The sequence below is a fragment of the Clytia hemisphaerica genome, unplaced genomic scaffold (genome assembly GCF_902728285.1).
Source record: "Clytia hemisphaerica strain Z4C2 unplaced genomic scaffold, Clytia hemisphaerica genome assembly, whole genome shotgun sequence".
NCBI lineage: Eukaryota > Metazoa > Cnidaria > Hydrozoa > Leptothecata > Clytiidae > Clytia > Clytia hemisphaerica.
In genome coordinates this window covers 385,661-391,639 of record NW_027103839.1, presented here as the reverse complement: position 1 = coordinate 391,639, position 5,979 = coordinate 385,661, and the positions used below count along the sequence as shown (strand labels likewise).

At 37.3% G+C, this 5,979-nt stretch overlaps 2 long non-coding RNA genes across 2 annotated transcripts; one reads left to right on the top strand and one right to left on the bottom strand.

Moving 5' to 3' along the window:
* The first annotated feature begins 3,926 nt into the window (after nt 1-3,926).
* On the top strand, nt 3,927-4,673 carry LOC136807455 (uncharacterized). The gene is made up of 3 exons (XR_010846679.1): nt 3,927-3,988; nt 4,127-4,411; nt 4,641-4,673. It is a non-coding gene; the product is annotated as an uncharacterized lncRNA (long non-coding RNA).
* On the bottom strand, nt 3,983-5,620 carry LOC136807454 (uncharacterized). Its single transcript, XR_010846678.1, has 2 exons — nt 5,026-5,620; nt 3,983-4,390 (listed from the first exon to the last, which is right to left on the bottom strand). It is a non-coding gene; the product is annotated as an uncharacterized lncRNA (long non-coding RNA).
* Nucleotides 5,621-5,979: the final 359 nt, after the last annotated feature.

Sequence of the window (5,979 nt, the reverse complement as noted above, 5' to 3'; positions counted from 1 at the left end):
TCTTAGTAATTCAAGAAAAACCTTTGATGTGTTCGTTCTTCGCCTAGCTTTCTTTTGTTTTGGTTGAAAGCTTTCATCATCAGAAGACAGGCATGTTCTTTTGGTGGGACGATGTTTACAGTCAGGGTCAATGTAAGGCTCGCCATCTCCATCGTGGTCTGATGTGCAACTGTTTTCTCCATATAACAAATCATCAACATATGATGGAACCTGGAGAAAAAAATGTGGCCAATATGAATTGGTGATTTTTTAACAAAATTTAAGAATTGTGCTATTACAGAATAATGTTCGTACATGGTAGAGGATATTTTATTTTTGAAGCTTGAACCGTGGAACAAATGCAGAATTCATCCCGGACGTTTTTATTATATGCTTTTATTAGACCCTGGACAAGCAAAATGACCCCTGGACACCATTTATTTATGCTACGTTTATCCATTTACATCAGTTTTTTTAATCCCCGGACAACAAAGCAATATTAAGCCCCGCAGATTTCTGGAAGAGCCAATTTTTTAAAACAACTGTGACGTAAAAAGACTAATTTACAAAAGACTTGAGCACAATTAAATTTGCTAAATTGCGTGGGTGGAATGGGTGCGTGGAAATTTGCGTGGGTGCGTGGGTCGAAATTTTTGCGTAGACAATGTCTACAACTAGCCATAGCTTTCACTAACTGCCACCCGCTAATTAATACAACTGCTTGTAAAAACTAATTAATGCTAATTAAGGCTTTTTAATGCTTTATAGCAAAAGTATGGAAATGATTTGGAATAGATAGAATGATTCTTCTCAGCATTTTCTTTGAGATATCAATGAATAAGCTAGCATAAATGAAACTGGCCAAATCCGCCAAATCCCCCAAATTTTCTTTCCGCCAAAATTTCTTCCTTTAAGGTACTATTTACAAAGAATAAACTACGAATCTTAAAACATTCATTAGGAAAAGTGTCCAGGTAGAATCAATTACAGACAGTTACAGATACTAAACCAGTCAAAAGACATGCAACTATATTTATTTCAACCAATTTGAAATATAAATGAAATATAGTAGAACCAAACAGCATAAGAAATGCTATGAGCCAGAAACATAACGAGCAGGAACCAAAAATTGACAGGTAATCAACGTACTTAGGAGTTTTTTCAACTGTTTAACAAAGGATATGGTGATCCAAAATTGTTTACATTAAATGGATTTACCAGTAATCTAGAAGCTGTAACAGCGTTGTGTAAAGGATGGAAGATGATAGGACGTAACGTGGTAATAGTATCAGTAACGAGGCAATATTTATGAGCAGGAAGCAGGTATTAACTGGAAATAGCGTACATTCAGGACTTTTTCCAAAGGCATGATAAGGGATCTCATGGACAATATTGTTTACATTAAAAAGATATGCCAGTCATCTTGCAGTTGTAACAGCAATATCGTGTAGAAGGATAGAAAATCATGACGTAACATGGTAATAGTAGCGGTAACAAGGTAATATTGCGTTGTCAAGGTAAACGAATCCTAATTCATAAAAAGCTTAAAGGGAAAATAAGAAACATGAAATTAGATGATATATGCTGAGTGTACTGAAATTTCCTCAAAAATAGTTCACCAAATAATTTCCCAAATAGTGCCTGGTAAGTATCAACAAGAACACAGGTTAAATATAAAAGATTAATAAAACCTAAAGTCTAAAAGTACAGAAAGAAAAAAATATTTGTATATACTTACTGTCGAAGTACCATAACATAGGATCTTTAAGCATTCTTGTTGGGAGTAGAGTATGTTGAATGACGATTGTCGAATAAATTTAGTTACAGTGGAATTTCGTTGCCAATTCAACCACCAACAATAATTTTCAATATTCAATCATTGTTCATTATTATTGCATTGGGGACAAACTGTTTGGGTCAAAAATGAATCAATCTCCTGAATGTCTAAGACAGGAGACAGATTGTAATTTGACTGTCAGCAAATTCACTGATTGGTATATGTATATATCTTGTATAATCCGAAAGTCAAAAGTAAATGCGTATACTAGTTAAGTATTTTGACTGGAATTCCATTTTGACTGCAGGAGGAGAGAGCTTGAATTTAAAAAAACTTCCAGAAACTTCTCCATTCGATTTCCTGTTGACGAATCGGGCAAAATTCTACAAGCGGAATAGAATCTACTGTCGAAAGCTGAGTAAAATGCCCGCGGCGCCTGCTATTATAAAGAAAAAGTTTTTAGGCTAGCAACTGCCGTCCCGGAACATTTACGGAAGAGACTGATTACAGGTAGGCCTGCGCGACAAAACAAAACAAAACAAAACGCGCAAGAATTCGAGATTCCAGTCCAATATCTATGCGTGAAACTATAAGTGCCTCCTCGTCGCTGCGCCCCTGCGGGGGCAAAAAAATGATTATCTATGAAAGGTTTTCGCATTGGATGGGTCCCGGGGGGACACTCGATTTTGAAAACGACCGTACGTTTGCCCAAAAAATCAGGTCTCTAAAATCTGACTCTTACAGTACAGGAAAAACTCGGCTGAAAATCAAACCCTTATAGTGCAATTTTTCGAATTTTTTTGCCCTTTTCAGGGCAAAATCCTTTGAAATTACTCAAACTTTACCTCAGAATTTGGTATTTTCTCAAATTTTACACCTTTACAGTGCACTTTTTCCCACTTGCTCACAAATCAACCCTTACAGTGCACTTTCCAAAGTCCAAAAAACCTATCCTTAAGGGCCGTACGTCCGGTAGGTCACGGGGGTGATTATTTATTCGAGTAAAAAGATAAGCCGCACAATTCACAATTTCATTTCGAAGAATCACATCCATTCTGCAAAAATTAATTCGATTAAGGTAAACATTTTTACCTCCCTCTTTTGTAGCTCCTTGTCCCTTTATAGCTTTTCTGCCATGTTCGGCCCGAATCCCTGACACTGTGCACCTTCGCCGAATTTCTTCGATGATCTTTCAATTTTGAATGCTGTGGCAATGTCACGGTAAGCAGCCTCAACCAGGGAGAGGTTGATGGTATTCGTCGTAACATACGAAGAGTGGTATACCTCACTGAGGCTTGTTCTGGGAGCATCCATTCGTTTGTACGCCCTGCTAAAATGATGACGTCTGGGATCCCAAAATTCAAGATACGATGTCAGGAACGCTCGTTTTTATGTTTTAGCTTCGATAAAGGCTTTGATCTCATTCAAAGATTTTACGTAATCGGATTTCGTCATAGCAGTCATAAGACGTGTGGCATGGATCTTGAAAAAGTCCGAGTTCTTTGAAATGTTGGCCAAGGTTCTGTAAAAACGTTCCACCGACCAAAGAAAGTGCTTTTCACACGATACCGCTTTGTAGACCGCATCTTTCCCAAAAAACAATCTCGATTCCCTTCCAAAGTCCACCACCTTCATCCACACACCAACCAATGGGTGAAAATTTTTTGCCGTTGTTTTTTTTCAACCACCTCGTTAAGAAGTTTCCAGAAAATCACCCAATTATCGGAATGTTCACTTTCTGCTTCCATTGACGCGAGCTTAACCATTTTTCGAAGTAAACCAACATAAACGTATACAGCAAGAGTAACAAAGTTTTTTGTTCTTTTGAAAGTACCATCTGCGTAACAATATTCCCCATTCAACATCCAACCACCATTTTCATCCATAGCATGAGCCAAATCCACTTGTACACGTGACATTTTGGAAACGAAACTGGGTTTGCCATTCACGTTTTTGTCATTTAAGCAATATATGAAGAATGGATCTTTAACTGAAACTCCTGCCTTTAATCTCGCCACAGCTTCAAAACTTTGACCGTCCGACTCGTTTACCGCTTGCTTTTTCGCGTAATACATTTTTTCTTTATTCAAGCGCGCTGTTGTTCGCGAGTTGTTCGGCATCATCCCAAGTACCAGATTTTATCAAATCTTCAAGGACAATAGATGTGGCGCATAAATTGAATGCAAAGCACTTGACGCTCCAAGATAAGATCGACATTCTCAAGTCTACAGGGTAAATTTATTTTTCTCTAAAAGAAATGAAGCGTTTAGGTCAGGTGAAATACTAGGAAGAAAGAGTTAAAAACAACACAACTAAAAGTAAAAATATGAATATATTTAAAATTTTCATGTATATTTTCTTTACTCTTAGACATGGATGTGCGTCAATCGAGAAGAAATCCTTGAACGTTCTCGGAAATATCGTCGTAAAAGATTTGATGGATCGACACGTCCAGCTCAAAGGCGATGAGAGAGCTGAAGTTCTTCGAATCAAACTCGCAGACCAGTACGCCGGAATTCATCATCTGCCTTTATGCCAGACGTAGGTTTGGAGAATTACGAAGTGTTGGGATACGAACCACTGCACGGAACTAGTGGACACACGAAAAATCTGTTCACAGAGATTCCTAGTCACCTGAATAAAGAGCAAAAAGGAGTAATTATTAAATGTAATGCTTAAGTAGCACATAATGTTGAAAAAAAAAGAGTCAGTCAAGATGCCTATTATTTGTAAGCCACTGTCTGCCGATAGCCAGGCTTGGGTACGCATATGCTATCAGCAAATTCAGGCTAAATGAAATGAATGATGAAATGGTATGGCTGTACAACATTTTATTATCGTAAAATTATTATCACAGTAAACATGGGCATTTTTTTCCTTTCAGATGTGCGAGGCTGCACTAGATGCATCATTTGATGGAAGAAAACGGGGTATAGGGACTATCACAAAGCCTGGTTGACATGTTTGGCTGCCTCCAGAGTGGAGACGTAAACCCCGAGTATATCCTCTTGTTAAGGCAACTGTCCAAAATAAACGAAATCTCTTATGCCGATGAGAAAGATAGATCGATGCTAAAAGTATTTCGTTTGCACACTGTAACCTTTCTGCACACTATGTTGGTAAAAAAAACTACTTCATCCACCCAAAAAGCTGACATCAAGAAAACTGTTTGGCCAATACGAGCTAGAACTGGTAAGAGATGCTCCAATTCAGTATAGAATCATGGCACTATCATCAAGAAACACATAAAATGAGGAGCGTGCGTTTACCTTTATGAAGGATGTTGCCAAGAAATGCACAAACCATCATTCACAGAACGTCATCTCAACATGCTTGATTCGATCTCAGGTACGAAAAGATTGGAAGAAGCATCTCGGAGGCGCAAAATCGACGACACAACGAAACAACATCAGTCTTCATGGTGATAAGCTAAAAGAAGGAAGAGTTAACACAGTTGTCCCCTTCAGTTTACTGCAAGAGCACCCTGCCGACTGGCAGGCCTTTCATAGAGATTGTGAGCGATTTCATGACTCATCATTGCTGGAAAGAAGTCAAAGAAGGAATTGAGTTGTTTGATGTCACCAGTGAAGTAGACTATCCACCAATCCATCATTTTAGGAGTTCATCACTTAAAAATGAGTACAAGTAAGTATTTGTTTACTTTGTCATTTCATATTAATAGGCAGTTTCTATTTCTGTAAAAAACTGAAATAGCCCGAAAACTTGGATTATTTATTTATTTATTTTAGCTACCTGCCTGAAATTTGGAAACGTATCGAAGACAAAGATATTCCAGCATTTGTTCATATATTGGAATCGGGCCAAACACGAATTTTGTCATCCTTAGAAACTCCTAATCCTTTTGCGAAACCCAAGTTAATATTAATTTTATCTGTTGCATCTTTTCATCCTGTTTCTTTATTTTGCACTTCTCTTCTTTTCTTAATGAAACAGTAGATGTTGAAGATGAGAAAATCCAAACTTCACCTGAAAAAGAGGGTAAAGGAAATTAATCTTTAAAATTTTGTTTAAAATGGTTTACCTACTAGTTTATTTGAATTTGGATAATCAGGAAACAAATTACTCCACAATTAGTCGAGTTCTAGCAAATAAAAATTCATCTTTCACAAAACAATCAAATGAGGTGAAATCATATTCAAAGAGTGCTCGATAAAACCAACCAGGAGTAGAACTTCTCTAATCAAAAATATATTTCAAAACCA